A 15,038-nucleotide genomic window follows, 5' to 3' on the forward strand; every position below is an offset into this window, starting at 1 on the left:
TGCCAACACAAAGCAACATTGTTGATAATAGGTGAATTGTTCTCTCCTAACATTTTAGCTCTTGAACGCTGCAAAAGAATGAAGAAAATCATTAAAGAGAAAATGTATGACGAGACCGCACCCAGTCCGCTTGCGTCACGGCGAAGGTGATTTTATGGATGAACGAACCGTGAAGCCATTCATAATCAGATGTCGTTCAAGCATGTTCAGAATTCTTCAACACTGAACAGTAGAAGCGCGCACTCGCCCCCCTCTCAAGTGAAGGGCTTTATTGTCATGGGAAAGTAGGTAATAAACAAAAATGAAATAAACACAAATTTACAGTAAACATTACACTCACAAAAGTTCCAAAATAATAAAGACATTTCAAATGTCATTATGTATATACAGTGTTGTATGATGTGCAAATAGTTACAAAAGGTCAAATAAACATAAATATGGGTTGTGTTTACAATGGTGTTTGTTCTTCACTGGTTGTCCTTTTCTTGTGGTAACAGGTCACAAATCTTGCTGCTGTGATGGAACACTGTGGTATTTCACCCAGTAGATAAGGGAGTTTATCAAAAAAGTATATCAAAATAGTTTGTTTTCGAATTCTTTGTGGATCTGTGTAATCTGAGGGAAATATGCGTCTCTTATGTGGTCATACACTTGGCAGGAGGTTAGGAAGTGCAGCTCAGTTTCCACCTTATTTTGTGGGCAGTGTGCACATAGCCTGTCTTCTCTTGAGAGCCAGGTCTGTCTATGGCAGCCTTTCTCAATAGCAAGGCTATGCTCACTGAGTCTGTACATAGTAAAAGCTTTCCTTAAGTTTGGGTCAGTCACAGTGGTCAGGTATTCTGCCACTGTGTACTCTCTGTTTAGGATCAAGTAGCATTCTAGTTTGCTCTGTTTTTTCATTAATTCTTTCCAATGTGTGAAGTAATTATATTAGAGTTTTTTCATGATTTGATTGGGTCTAATTGGGTTGCTGTCTTGGGGCTATGTTTGTGGGGCGGGTAGCAGACAGCAAGAGTATGCAGATAGCAAGAGTATGCAGGAAAGGGCGGCAGGTAGCCTCGTGGTTAGAGCATTGGCCCAGTAACTGGAAGGTTGCTAGATTGAATCCCCGAGCTGACAAGGAAAAAAAAATCTGTCTTTCTACCCCTGAACAAGGCAGGGGCAGAACTGACTGTTCCTAGGCTGTCGTTGTAAATAAGAATTTGTTCTTAACTGACTTGTCTAGTTAAATAAAAATTGTGATTGTGAACAGAGCCCCAGGACCAGCTTGCATAGGGGACTCTTCTCCAGGATCATCTCTCTGAAGATGATGGCTTTGTAATGGAAGGTTTTGGGAATTGTTTCCTTTTAGATGGTTGTAGAATTTAACAGCTCTTTTCTGGATTTTGATAATCTCTCACTCATCCCCCATCTTGCCTCCCCCCCTCCTGTTACACACTGACCCCTGATGGTAGTACATCTGAATTATTTTACATCAAATTCCATTGTTGAAATGCCCAACAAAACATTTATAAAACACTTTATTGGTGAACTCATATAGTCATCTTCATTTCTGATGCATGTAATCTGTAAAGCTTTTTTTCTTCTCACTACCAACAGCAAACAGTTCAACCATTTTCATTTCAAATACATAGTCTTTCTTGTTAAAAAATTATTATAAACTTGGCACACTTGTAGACCTTTTTTTTTTTTTAATTGCAAAACAAAATATGCTTTGACAGGTATAACTGTCTTAGGTGTACCCCCCAAAATACAGGAGACAAGGCATGATATGGGCTCTATTTTGATGTTTTTCTTCCTATGCAAAGGCTTTTATCCAGATAAATACTGGAAACGGCATGAGCATTTAGGCTACGTTTACACAGGCAGCCCAATTCTGATCTTTTTCCACTAATTGGTATTTTGTAGTTACCGTAGTGTTTTTTTGCTGCAAAGGGTTGTGCTTTTAGTAGTTGGCCGTCCACCCCGTGAGGCAGTCAGTAGTTGGCCGTCCACCCCGTGAGGCAGTCAGTAGTTGGCCGTCCACCCAGTGAGGCAGTCAGCAGTTGGCCGTCCACCCCGTGAGGCAGTCAGCAGTTGGCCGTCCACCCCGTGAGGCAGTCAGCAGTTGGCCGTCCACCCCGTGAGGCAGTCAGCAGTTGGCCGTCCACCCCGTGAGGCAGTCAGCAGTTGGCCGTCCACCCCGTGAGGCAGTCAGCAGTTGGCCGTCCACCCCGTGAGGCAGTCAGCAGTTGGCCGTCCACCCCGTGAGGCAGTCAGCAGTTGGCCGTCCACCCCGTGAGGCAGTCAGCAGTTGGCCGTCCACCCCGTGAGGCAGTCAGCAGTTGGCCGTCCACCCCGTGAGGCAGTCAGCAGTTGGCCGTCCACCCCGTGAGGCAGTCAGCAGTTGGCCGTCCACCCCGTGAGGCAGTCAGTAGGAAGTTGAATGATATTACATCACTAAAACAAATCTTAAAAAGCAAACAAATCTTGACACTTGCATTTGTGAAAAAAAAATGGTATGTGATCCATTGGCAAATCATTAACATTATCTCACATCACAAGAGGAAACACCAAAGAACATGAAAAATACAATAATGGAACGTGGATAAATGAGAAACTAATATCCTTTAATACCATGACATAAGATGTCTGCATCTCACACAAAGGAGTGCCAAAGAGAAGGAGCTTCAAATCCCATTATCCTCCCGACTGGATGTTAGCCTGAAATCCAGACCTGTTTTGTGCCAACATACCACTCCTCGTACTCTGTATCATACCACACACACGACTACATTTGAGTTGAATGTTAGCACAAACAGACTGGTACACAGGCAAACTTCATGTACTTTAGTTCAAAAGATGTGCTTTATCAGGACATGAAAGGCTTATTCTCAACCTTATTGGGACCGGGGTCACCCAGACAGCGTGCTAGTCTCTCTGGTAGTTCAGCTCTCCCTGCTGCTGTCTGATACAGAACCCCTGGGTCCTCCGCCATCCGGTTACCTTGGATACCTCCTCTTCTAGGCTGACCGTGTCAGGTGTTCTTGGAGTCGAAGGCTGCTCAAAATGGACGGTAGGGACACTGTCGGGACTGAAAACCTGGATGTCTAAAATAAATGAGTAGAGTATTATAAATCAATAAGATACTACAAGACTATCTGACCATACTCTTGTTAATACATATTGCCATTTGTTTTCAATAACACAACATAATGGGGATATCGATTGACACATTTTTTAAAAACATTATAACGGTTTCAGCTTTATAGTGACGGACAGAAGCAACAAGGCAAACGGATGAAAACAGGGATGTACAATCTGAACTTGTCCACTAAGAAACTGTAGTTTTCATTTCACGTTGTGCTACAGTTTGCCCTAATGAATACGACCCAGGCGTTAAACCAGGATTTCCACAACTCAGTCCTGCGCCGCCACCGCCACCTTGCGTGCACATTTAAAAACGTTTTTCCCTAACACATCACAGCTGATTCCAATAATCAAAGCTTGATGATGAGTTGGTTATTTGAGTCAGCTGGGTAGTGCTAGGGCAAAAAAAAAAAAAACTTGCAACCAGGGAGGGCACCAGGACCGAGTTCAGGAAACCCTGTGTTAAGACTGACTCACTTGATTCAAACCGGAATCTCCGGACTCCAGGCCTAGGAGAAGGAGCACATCTGAGGAGACAGGGAACAGGGTGTATCTGCTGTAAGAGAAGGAGCACATCTGAGGAGACAGGGAACATCTGCTGTAAGAGAAGGAGCACACCTGAGGAGACAGGGAACAGGGTGTATCTGCTGTAAGAGAAGGAGCACATCTGAGGAGACAGGGAACAGGGTGTATCTGCTGTAAGAGAAGGAGCACATCTGAGGAGACAGGGAACATCTGCTGTAAGAGAAGGAGCACACCTGAGGAGACAGGGAACAGGGTGTATCTGCTGTAAGAGAAGGAGCACATCTGAGGAGACAGGGTGTATCTGCTGTAAGAGAAGGAGCACACCTGAGGAGACAGGGAACAGGGTGTATCTGCTGTAAGAGAAGGAGCACATCTGAGGAGACAGGGTGTATCTGCTGTAAGAGAAGGAGCACATCTGAGGAGACAGGGAACATCTGCTGTAAGAGAAGGAGCACATCTGAGGAGACAGGGTGTATCTGCTGTAAGAGAAGGAGCACACCTGAGGAGACAGGGAACAGGGTGTATCTGCTGTAAGAGAAGGAGCACATCTGAGGAGACAGGGAACATCTGCTGTAAGAGAAGGAGCACACCTGAGGAGACAGGGAACAGGGTGTATCTGCTATAAGAGAAGGAGCACACCTGAGGAGACAGAGAACAGGGTGTATCTGCTATAAGAGAAGGAGCACATCTGAGGAGACAGGGAACAGGGTGTATCTGCTATAAGAGAAGGAGCACACCTGAGGAGACAGAGAACAGGGTGTATCTGCTATAAGAGAAGGAGCACATCTGAGGAGACAGGGAACATCTGCTATAAGAGAAGGAGCACATCTGAGGAGACAGGGTGTATTTGCTGTAAGAGAAGGAGCACACCTGAGGAGACAGGGAACAGGGTGTATCTGCTGTAAGAGAAGGAGCACATCTGAGGAGACAGGGTGTATCTGCTATAAGAGAAGGAGCACATCTGAGGAGACAGGGAACAGGGTGTTTGCAGCTTGGAGATAAAACATAAAACATATCTAAGAAACTGTAAGAGTGCAGAGTATGCATCATGAACAGAGTATGCATCATGAACAGAGTGTGCATCATGAACATAGTGTGCATCATGAACAGAGTGTGCATCATGAACATAGTGTGCATCATGAACAGAGTGTGCATCATGAACAGAGTGTGCATCATGAACAGAGTGTGCATCATGAACAGAGTATGCATCATGAACAGAGTGTGCATCATGAACATAGTGTGCATCATGAACAGAGTGTGCATCATGAACATAGTGTGCATCATGAACAGTTTACTGGTTATCTCCACCGCTGGTGGTATTTCCTTCAGATATTCAACTTTAACTCAGTCGTGTAATTTAAAGTGTCCAACTCACTCTTTGCATGTTGTTCTGTAGATTGGACCTCAGGATCCTTCTGATCTCTTCCTCACGTTTCTTAGAAAGGCGTGGAGTCGCTCTGGGCCAGATGTTCCTGGGAAGACACAGATCAGAAAGGAACAACCAAAACGCCTTCACACCCAAGTCAGGAACTCAGACCACTGTTAACCTGGTCCCAGTTTAAGTCAGGAACTCAGACTAACCACTGTTAACCTGGTCCCAGTTTAAGTCAGGAACTCAGACCACTGTTAACCTGGTCCCAGTTTAAGTCAGGAACTCAGACCACTGTTAACCTGGTCCCAGTTTAAGTCAGGAACTCAGACTAACCACTGTTAACCTGGTCCCAGTTTAAGTCAGGAACTCAGACCACTGTTAACCTGGTCCCAGTTTAAGTCAGAAACTCAGACTACTGTTAACCTGGTCCCAGATCGGTTTACACCGTCTTGCCAACTCCTGGTCATTGTCATGCAGCAGAACTCTGGTGGAGAGGAAGTGGACAGTAATGGGCCCTTAACTGCAAGGATGATAAGTACTAAGGACGGGTTGCAGAGGAACAAAATTAAATATATTCTTCTTCTTAAACAAACAAAAAAAGAAAACAAAAAAAAGCAACGTTAAACAGAAACAGGAGCCAATAAGAGAGACCATGGAGACCATGGAAGGGAGGGCAGAGGGCAGCTGCCCACTCTCCACCAGCATGATAGCCTGCTTCAGATCCATCTTGCGGTAGAAGGCGATCAACTCGGGTTCCATGAAGTTCTCACCAGCTATCAGCCACCTCTTGACATAGATCTTGTTGAAGTGGTTCAGCCTGAAATGATAAGAGGAGAGGAATGGAGAGAGAGAAAGGACGGGGGAGAGAGAGCGGAAGGACGGGGGAGAGAGAGAGAGAGAGAGAGAGAGAGAGAGAGAGCGAAAGGACAGGGAAGAGAGAGGGGGAGAGAGAGAGAGCGAAAGGGCAGGGGAGAGAGAGGGGGAGAGAGAGAGAGAGAGAGAAAGGACAGGGGGAGAGAGAGGGGGAGAGAGAGAGAGAGAGCGAAAGGACAGGGGAGAGAGAGGGGGAGAGAGAGAGCGAAAGGGCAGGGGAGAGAGAGGGGGAGAGAGAGAGAGCAAAAGGGCAGGGGAGAGAGAGGGGGAGAGAGAGAGAGAGAGAGAGAGGACAGGGGAGAGAGAGAGAGCGAAAGGACAGGGGAGAGAGAGGGGGAGAGAGCGAAAGGACAGGGGAGAGAGAGAGAGCGAAAGGACGGGGGAGAGAGAGAGAGAGAGAGAGGGAGAAAGGACAGGGAAGAGAGAGGGGGAGAGAGAGGACAGGGAAGAGCGAAAGGGCAGGGAAGAGAGAGGGGGAGAGAGAGAGAAAGGACAGGGGAGAGAGAGGGGAGAGAGAGAGCGAAAGGACAGGGGAGAGAGAGAGAGCGAAAGGACAGGGGAGAGAGAGAGAGAGTGAAAGGACAGGGGAGAGAGAGGGGGAGAGAGAGAGAAAAAGGACGAGAGAGGACGAAAGGGGGAGAGAGGAGAGAGAGAGAGAGAGAGAGAAAGGACAGGGGAGAGAGAGGGGGAGAGCGAAAGGACAGGGGAGAGAGAGGGGGAGAGAGAGAGAGAGAGCGAAAGGACAAAGGGGGGAGAGAGAGGGGGAGAGAGAGAGCGAAAGGGCAGGGGAGAGAGGGGGGAGAGAGCGAAAGGAAAGGGGGAGAGAGAGAGCGAAAGGACAGGGGAGAGAGAGAGAGAGAGCGAAAGGACAGGGGAGAGAGAGAGAGAAAAGGACAGGGGAAAGGACAGGGGAGAGAGAGAGAGAGCGAAAGGACAGGGGAGAGAGAGAGAGCGAAAGGACAGGGGAGAGAGAGAGGGGACAGAGAGAGAGAGCGAAAGGACAGGGGAGAGAGAGAGGGGAAAGGACAGGGGAGAGAGAGAGGAGAGAGAGAGCGAAAGGACAGGGGAGAGAGGGGGGAGAGAGAGGAGCGGGAAAGGACAGGGGGGGAGAGAGGGGGAGAGAGAGAGGACAGGGGAGAGAGAGAGAGAGCGAAAGGACAGGGGAGAGAGAGGGGAGAGAGAGCGAAAGGGCAGGGGAGAGAGAGAGAGAGAGAGGAGCGAAAGGGCAGGGGAGAGAGAGAGAGAGAGAGAGAGAGAGAGAGAGCGAAAGGACAGGGAAGAGAGAGGGGGAGAGAGAGAGAGCGAAAGGGCAGGGGAGAGAGAGGGGGAGAGAGAGCGAAAGGGCAGGGGAGAGAGGGGGGAGAGAGAGAGAGCGAAAGGGCAGGGGAGAGAGAGGGGGAGAGAGAGCGAAAGGGCAGGGGAGAGAGAGGGGGAGAGAGAGAGAGCGAAAGGACAGGGAGAGAGGACAGGGGAGAGAGAGAGAGAGAGCGAAAGGGCAGGGGAGAGAGAGGGGAGAGAGAGCGAAAGGACGGGGGAGAGGGAGAGAGAGCGAAAGGACGGGGAAGAGAGAGAGAGAGAGAGAGAGAGAAAGGACAGGGGGAGAGGACGGGGAGAGAGAGAGAGAGAGAGAGAGAGAGCGAAAGGACGGGGAAGAGAGAGAGAGAGAGAGGACAGGGGAAGAGAGAGAGGGAGAGAGAGAGAGCGAAAGGGCAGGGGAGAGAGAGGGGGAGAGAGAGCGAAAGGACAGGGGAGAGAGAGGGGGAGAGAGAGAGAGCGAAAGGACAGGGGAGAGAGAGGAGAGAGAGAGCGAAAGGACAGGGGAGAGAGGGGGGGGAGAGAGAGAGAAAGGACAGGGGAGAAAGGACAGGGGAGAGAGAGGGGAGAGAGAGAGCGAAAGGACAGGGGAGAGAGAGGGGGAGAGAGAGAAAGCGAAAGGGCAGGGGGGAGAGAGAGGGGGAGAGAGAGAGCGAAAGGACAGGGGAGAGAGAGAGGGGGAGAGAGAGAGAGCGAAAGGACAGGGGAGAGAGAGAGGGGGAGAGAGCGAAAGGACAGGGGAGAGAGAGGGGGAGAGAGCGAAAGGACAGGGAGAGAGGAGGGGAGAGAGAGAAAGGAAAGGACAGGGGAGAGAGAGGGGAGAGAGAGAGAAAGGACAGGGGAGAGAGAGACAGGGGAGAGAGAGGGGGAGGGAGAGGGGAGAGAGAGAGAGCGAAAGGACAGGGGAGAGGGGGAGAGAAAGGACAGGGGAGAGAGAGGGGGAGAGAGAGAGAGCGAAAGGACAGGGGAGAGAGAGAGAGCGAAAGGACAGGGGAGAGAGAGGGGGAGAGAGAGAGCGAAAGGACAGGGGAGAGAGAGGGGGAGAGAGAGAGCGAAAGGACAGGGGAGAGAGAGGGGGAGAGAGAGAGAGCGAAAGGACAGGGGGGAGAGAGAGAGAGAGCGAAAGGAGAGAGAGAGAGAGAAAAAGGACAGGGAAGAGAGAGGGGAGAGAGAGAGAGAGCGAAAGGGCAGGGGAGAGAGAGGGGGAGAGAGAGAGAGGAAAGGACAGGGGGGAGAGAGAGAGGGGGAGAGAGAGAGAGCGAAAGGACAGGGGAGAGAGAGAGGGGAGAGAGAGAGCGAAAGGACAGGGGAAGGACAGGGGAGAGAGAGAAAGGACAGGGGAGAGAGGGGGAGAGAGCGAAAGGACAGGGGAGAGAGAGGGGGAGGGGAGAGAGAGAGAGCGAAAGGACAGGGGAGAGAGAGGGGGAGAGAGAGAGCGAAAGGACAGGGAAGAGAGGGGAGGGGAGAGAGAGAGAGCGAAAGGACGAAAGGACAGGGAAGAGAGAGGGGGAGAGAGAGAGAGCGAAAGGGCAGGGGAGAGAGAGGGGGAGAGAGAGAGAGCGAAAGGACGGGGGAGAGAGAGAGAGAGAGAGAGAGAAAGGACAGGGAAGAGAGAGGGGGAGAGAGAGAGAGCGAAAGGGCAGGGGAGAGAGAGGGGGAGAGAGAGCGAAAGGACAGGGGAGAGAGAGGGGGAGAGAGAGAGAGCGAAAGGACGGGGGAGAGAGAGAGAGCGAAAGGACAGGGAAGAGAGAGAGAGAGAGCGAAAGGACAGGAGAGAGAGAGAGAGAGAGAGGGAGAGAGCGAAAGAACAGGGGAGAGAGAGGGGGAGAGAGAGAGAGAGCGAAAGGACAGGGAGAGAGAGAGGGGGGAGAGAGAGAGAGCGAAAGGACAGGGGGAGAGAGAGGGAGAGAGAGCGAAAAGGACAGGGGAGAGAGAGAGGGAGGAGAGAGAGAGCGAAAGGACGGGGGAGAGAGAGGGGAGAGAGAGAGAGCGAAAGGACAGGGGAGAGAGAGGGGGAGAGAGAGAGAGCGAAAGGACAGGGGAGAGAGAGGGGGAGAGAGAGAGAGCGAAAGGACAGGGGAGAGAGAGGGGGAGAGAGAGAGAGCGAAAGGACGGGGGAGAGAGAGGGGAGAGAGAGAGAGCGAAAGGATGGGGGAGAGAGAGAGAGAGAGAGAGAGCGAAAGGACAGGGGAGAGAGAGGGGGAGAGAGAGAGAGCGAAAGGACAGGGGAGAGAGAGGGGGAGAGAGAGAGAGCGAAAGGGCAGGGGAGAGAGAGGGGGAGAGAGAGAGAGCGAAAGGACAGGGGAGAGAGAGGGGGAGAGAGCGAAAGGACAGGGGAGAGAGAGGGGGAGAGAGCGAAAGGACAGGGGAGAGAGAGGGGGAGAGAGCGAAAGGACAGGGGAGAGAGAGGGGGAGAGAGCGAAAGGACAGGGGAGAGAGGGGGAGAGAGAGAGAGCGAAAGGACAGGGGAGAGAGAGGGGGAGAGAGAGAGAGCGAAAGGACAGGGGAGAGAGAGGGGAGAGAGAGAGCGAAAGGACAGGGGAGAGAGAGGGGGAGAGAGAGAGCGAAAGGACAGGGGAGAGAGAGGGGGAGAGAGAGAGAGCGAAAGGACAGGGGAGAGAGAGAGCGAAAGGACAGGGGAGAGAGAGGGGGAGAGAGAGAGAGCGAAAGGACGGGGGAGAGAGAGAGAGAGAGCGAAAGGACAGGGAAGAGAGAGGGGGAGAGAGAGAGAGCGAAAGGGCAGGGGAGAGAGAGGGGAGAGAGAGAGAGCGAAAGGACAGGGGAGAGAGAGGGGGAGAGAGAGAGGAGAGAAAGGAGGGAGGGAGAGAGAGGGGACAGAGAGAGGGGGAGAGAGAGAGCGAAAGGACAGGGGAGAGAGAGGGGGAGAGAGAGAGCGAAAGGACAGGGGAGAGAGAGGGGGAGAGAGAGCGAAAGGACAGGGGAGAGAGAGGGGGAGAGAGAGAGCGAAAGGACAGGGGAGAGAGAGAGAGCGAAAGGACAGGGAAGAGAGAGGGGGAGAGAGAGAGCGAAAGGGCAGGGGAGAGAGAGGGGGAGAGAGAGCGAAAGGACGGGGGAGAGAGAGAGAGAGAGAGAGAGCGAAAGGACAGGGAAGAGAGAGGGGGAGAGAGAGAGAGCGAAAGGGCAGGGGAGAGAGAGGGGGAGAGAGAGCGAAAGGACAGGGGAGAGAGAGAGAGAGAGAGCGAAAGGACAGGGGAGAGAGAGAGAGAGAGAGCGAAAGGACAGGGGAGAGAGAGAGAGAGAGAGAAAAGGACAGGGGAAAGAGAGGGGGACAAAGGGGGGAGAGAGAGGGGAGAGAGAGAGCGAAAGGACAGGGGAGAGAGAGGGGGAGAGAGAGAGAGCGAAAGGACAGGGGAGAGAGAGAGAGCGAAAGGACAGGGGAGAGAGAGAGGGGGAGAGAGGGAGAGCAAAAGGACAGGGGAGAGAGAGAGGGGGAGAGAGAGAGAGCGAAAGGACAGGGGAGAGAGAGGGGGAGAGAGAGAGCGAAAGGACAGGGGAGAGAGGGGGAGAGAGAGAGCGAAAGGACAGGGGAGAGAGAGGGGGGATGGGGGAGAGAGAGAGAGCGATAGGACGGGGGAGAGAGAGGGGAGAGAGAGAGAGCGAAAGGATGGGGGAGAGAGAGAGAGCAAAATGATGGGGGAGAAAGAGTGAGAAAGTTGGTGATATGTGGACATTTAAATGGCAACACAAGTTTATCAATCTTCCAGTCTGTTTGGAATGGTGTCCATACTTCTCCTTCCAGTGATAATGTCTATAATGACCACAGACACCCTCAACGCCTGTAAGGAGATGGTCCAGGAACAAAGAGAAAATGAAGTGTGTTTCTGATTAAAAACACACTAAGAGTGTACACATACATATAAAATAATAATAATATTAAACTAAAAAAAAAACAGTATAATATTTAGTATCCCATATAATACTGCTCATCACCTCAGTGTGAATTTCCTGGTTGATGGAAGACTTGCTCTCCTTCCGCTTTACAGCCAGGAGCTCAACCAAAGGTCTGATTGTCATGCCCTGAAAACGGCAACATAAAAGTGCTAGTTACAGTAGTTGTAAAGCACATGAGGTAGGTGGCACCTTAATTGGGGAGGACGGGCTCATGGCAATGGCTGGAGTGGAATGGTATCAAACGCATAGTTTCTATGTGATTGATGTTATTGCATTTGCTCCGTTCCAGCTACTATTATGAGCAATCCTCCCCTCAGCAGCTGTTGTAACGTGATCCCAGTCTACATAAGCAGGTCAAAGTGGGCTGTTTCCTTCTCTCACAGATAGCCTTATACAGTAGCGTCTGTCGAAACTTAGCAGGGCTATCAAACTCATTCCAATCCAACCGTCTGCTGGTTTTGGTCAATACCTTTTGAATTTGTGTCCAATTAAGACCCAGACAACCAGGTGAGGGGAGTTCTTAACCAATCAGTGACCTTAATTCATCAATTGAGTACAAGGGAGGAGTGAAAACCCACAGACACTCGGTCCTCTGTGGAATGAGGTTGACACCTATGCTAGAGCATCACTCAGATTGGTCGCGTTCACCCTGGTGACACGTTGCATGCGTCAACCAATGGATGCGTACCACATCATTGTCTGCGCCATCAGGCACCTAATTGATGCATTTGTATTTATTATGGATCTCCATTAGTTCCTGCCAAGACAGCAGCTACTCTTTCTGGGGTTTATTATGGATCTCCATTAGTTCCTGCCAAGACAGCAGCTCCTCTTCCTGGGGTTTATTATGGATCTCCATTAGTTCCTGCCAAGACAGCAGCTCCTCTTCCTGGGGTTTATTATGGATCTCCATTAGTTCCTGCCAAGGCAGCAGCTACTCTTCCTGGGGTTTATTATGGCTCTCCATTAGTTCCTGCCAAGGCAGCAGCTCCTCTTCCTGGGGTTTATTATGGCTCTCCATTAGTTCCTGCCAAGACAGCAGCTCCTCTTCCTGGGGTTTATTATGGCTCTCCATTAGTTCCTGCCAAGACAGCAGCTCCTCTTCCTGGGGTTTATTATGGCTCTCCATTAGTTCCTGCCAAGGCAGCAGCTACTCTTCCTGGGGTTTATTATGGATCTCCATTAGTTCCTGCCAAGGCAGCAGCTACTCTTCCTGGGGTTTATTATGGACCTCCATTAGTTCCTGCCAAGACAGCAGCTACTCTTCCTGGGGTTTATTATGGCTCTCCATTAGTTCCTGCCAAGACAGCAGCTCCTCTTCCTGGGGTTTATTATGGCTCTCCATTAGTTCCTGCCAAGACAGCAGCTCCTCTTCCTGGGGTTTATTATGGCTCTCCATTAGTTCCTGCCAAGACAGCAGCTACTCTTCCTGGGGTTTATTATGGCTCTCCATTAGTTCCTGCCAAGACAGCAGCTCCTCTTCCTGGGGTTTATTATGGATCTCCATTAGTTCCTGCCAAGACAGCAGCTCCTCTTCCTGGGGTTTATTATGGATCTCCATTAGTTCCTGCCAAGACAGCAGCTCCTCTTCCTGGGGTTTATTATGGATCTCCATTAGTTCCTGCCAAGGCAGCAGCTCCTCTTCCTGGGGTTTATTATGGCTCTCCATTAGTTCCTGCCAAGACAGCAGCTCCTCTTCCTGGGGTTTATTATGGATCTCCATTAGTTCCTGCCAAGGCAGCAGCTACTCTTCCTGGGGTGAGGGTTATTCTTATTAACAATGATGGCCTACCAAAAGGCAAAATGCCTCCTGCGGGGACTGGGGACTAAAAATAAAAATACAGGATAAAAACACACACCACGACGAGAGACAAGACTACATAAGGAGAGACATAGGACAACAAAACAACATGGTAGCAACACAACATGGCAGCAGAACAAAACTAGGTACAAACATGGTTGGGCACAGACAGCACAAAGGGAAAGAAGGTAGAGACAACAAAACATCACGCAAAGCAGCCACAACTGTCAGTAAGTGTCCTGATTGAGTCTTTGAATGAAGAGATTGAGATACTGTAGTATGTTCATAACATTAGACTTCCTGTCTGAATGTGATGTATTGTATTGCAATAACGTCCCTATTGAACCTTCTTATCATCATCACCCCAGAGAAATGTGACGCTTGACAGTGTCATATCACTTAATATCGTGGGGGACATCCACAGTGGATCATTGTAACATCTGACAAAAGCAAAGGCACTCACCTAGTTTCATCAATAAGGCGAGGAGGATCCATAGCGCGACCTCAAAAGGCCTTCGTACGTGTTCATAATTTACGGCGAGCACAGGAAATACCTTTTTAATATTAGTTATATTAGTTAAATGTGAGCCTTCTGTTCCGTGTGATAGATTTTCAGGAACAGAGGCTTCGTTAGGCAATGCAATGCCCACGAACACAATCAGAACTACAGGGAGACCCCGGGGATATGCCAGGATAGGCCCACGAGAATACTGGCATTTTAAATATGTTGATTATTGATCCCGTTTACTACTCCTTCATCCGCTTCATCAACGCATCAAAGATGTAGGCACAAATTAAACTGTAACGGAAATGCTGCGGGGGCTGGAGCGCACTTTTATGCAGCGAGCGTAGCCTTCGGACATCTTGAATAGAATATCACGCGTAACTGTAAAGAAAACGCCGTTAACAAGCTCCCTGATGATTGAGATTTAACCAACCCAAAGTATGGGTCACTGCATACTTGGAGTGCGTCTCTGAAAGTGGGCTTTGCAAAATAAGTGGGTGGATCAGCAGCGATGGGTGTAAGGAACATCAGCGCTCCATTATTTGTTGGACTGGCTATAGGTAGGGTCAGCTTAATTTTTACAACTAGCGTAGAAGGTTAGGATAATGAGGTTAAGGTTAACATAATTCAAGTGTCAGGTCTGGAAAAGGGTTAGGCTAGGCTTTGCTAAAATTCTACAGGTCAACAATCAACTCTGTGCATCTCAATCAGCCACGCAAAACGGTCATGAGTGGCAACAAATCTGCACAATTTGTTTATTTGCTTTCCATACACCTACCTCTGTTGATCCTCCCACTTCTGTTGACACGCCCATTTTCAGACACACTCCATGGCCATGTTTGAGAGCATCAAAATGACTGCTGACTGACTGATCTACAAATCACCTTGTATCATAAATAATAAGTCATTATTATTTGTAGATCGGCCAGTCAGTAACGATTTACTCACGATATATTGCGGGTTTGATCATATCGAACAAGGCCTATGTGTGCCGTTAGTTAACCATTACTCGTTAACCACGTTGTTGATGATTCTATTGCTGTTTAAATGTTTGAGCATTTAAAGAGGAATAGCTGTTACATTTAAGGAGGAAACAATCAACTCCCATTTGTGCCTCATTTCCTGGTCTGGGTTTCCATAAAGCATCGTAGCACTGATCATCTTAATGGAAACTAAAATGGACAAAATAATATTTTAGTGCCATGAGGCTTTTGGGAAAGCCAGACCTGGAACAATATTGGTTAGGGTACTTTGTCTGAAGAGACCGACTCTGTGGATGCAACATCACCCAAACTATGTGTAACGATTGTGAATCGGCTAGCTTAGTTAGCGGTGCGCGCTAAATAGCGTTTCAATAGCGATGGGTAACGATGCTTCGTGGGTGACTGTTGTCGACGTGTGCAGAGGGTCCCTGGTTCGCGCCGGGTATGGGCGAGGGGACGGTTTAAAGTCATACTGTTACATATGTAGCTACCATACTGAACAAAAATATAAACACAACAGGCAAGCATTTCAATGATTTTACTGAGTTACAGTTCATATAAGGAAATCAGTCAATTCAAATAAATACATTTGGCCCTAATCTATGGATTTCCCACGGGTGGGCC

The 15,038-nt window shown here is 49.6% G+C and overlaps 1 long non-coding RNA gene across 1 annotated transcript; it reads right to left on the reverse strand.

Annotated features, from left to right (window-relative positions):
- Positions 1-1,534: 1,534 nt before the first annotated feature.
- On the reverse strand, positions 1,535-11,014 carry LOC135551746 (uncharacterized). Its single transcript, XR_010457363.1, has 4 exons — positions 10,962-11,014; positions 5,030-5,843; positions 3,607-3,656; positions 1,535-3,089 (listed from the first exon to the last, which is right to left on the reverse strand). It is a non-coding gene; the product is annotated as an uncharacterized LOC135551746 (long non-coding RNA).
- Positions 11,015-15,038: the final 4,024 nt, after the last annotated feature.

This window comes from Oncorhynchus masou, chromosome 13 (assembly GCF_036934945.1).
Source record: "Oncorhynchus masou masou isolate Uvic2021 chromosome 13, UVic_Omas_1.1, whole genome shotgun sequence".
Classification (NCBI taxonomy): Eukaryota; Metazoa; Chordata; class Actinopteri; order Salmoniformes; family Salmonidae; genus Oncorhynchus; species Oncorhynchus masou.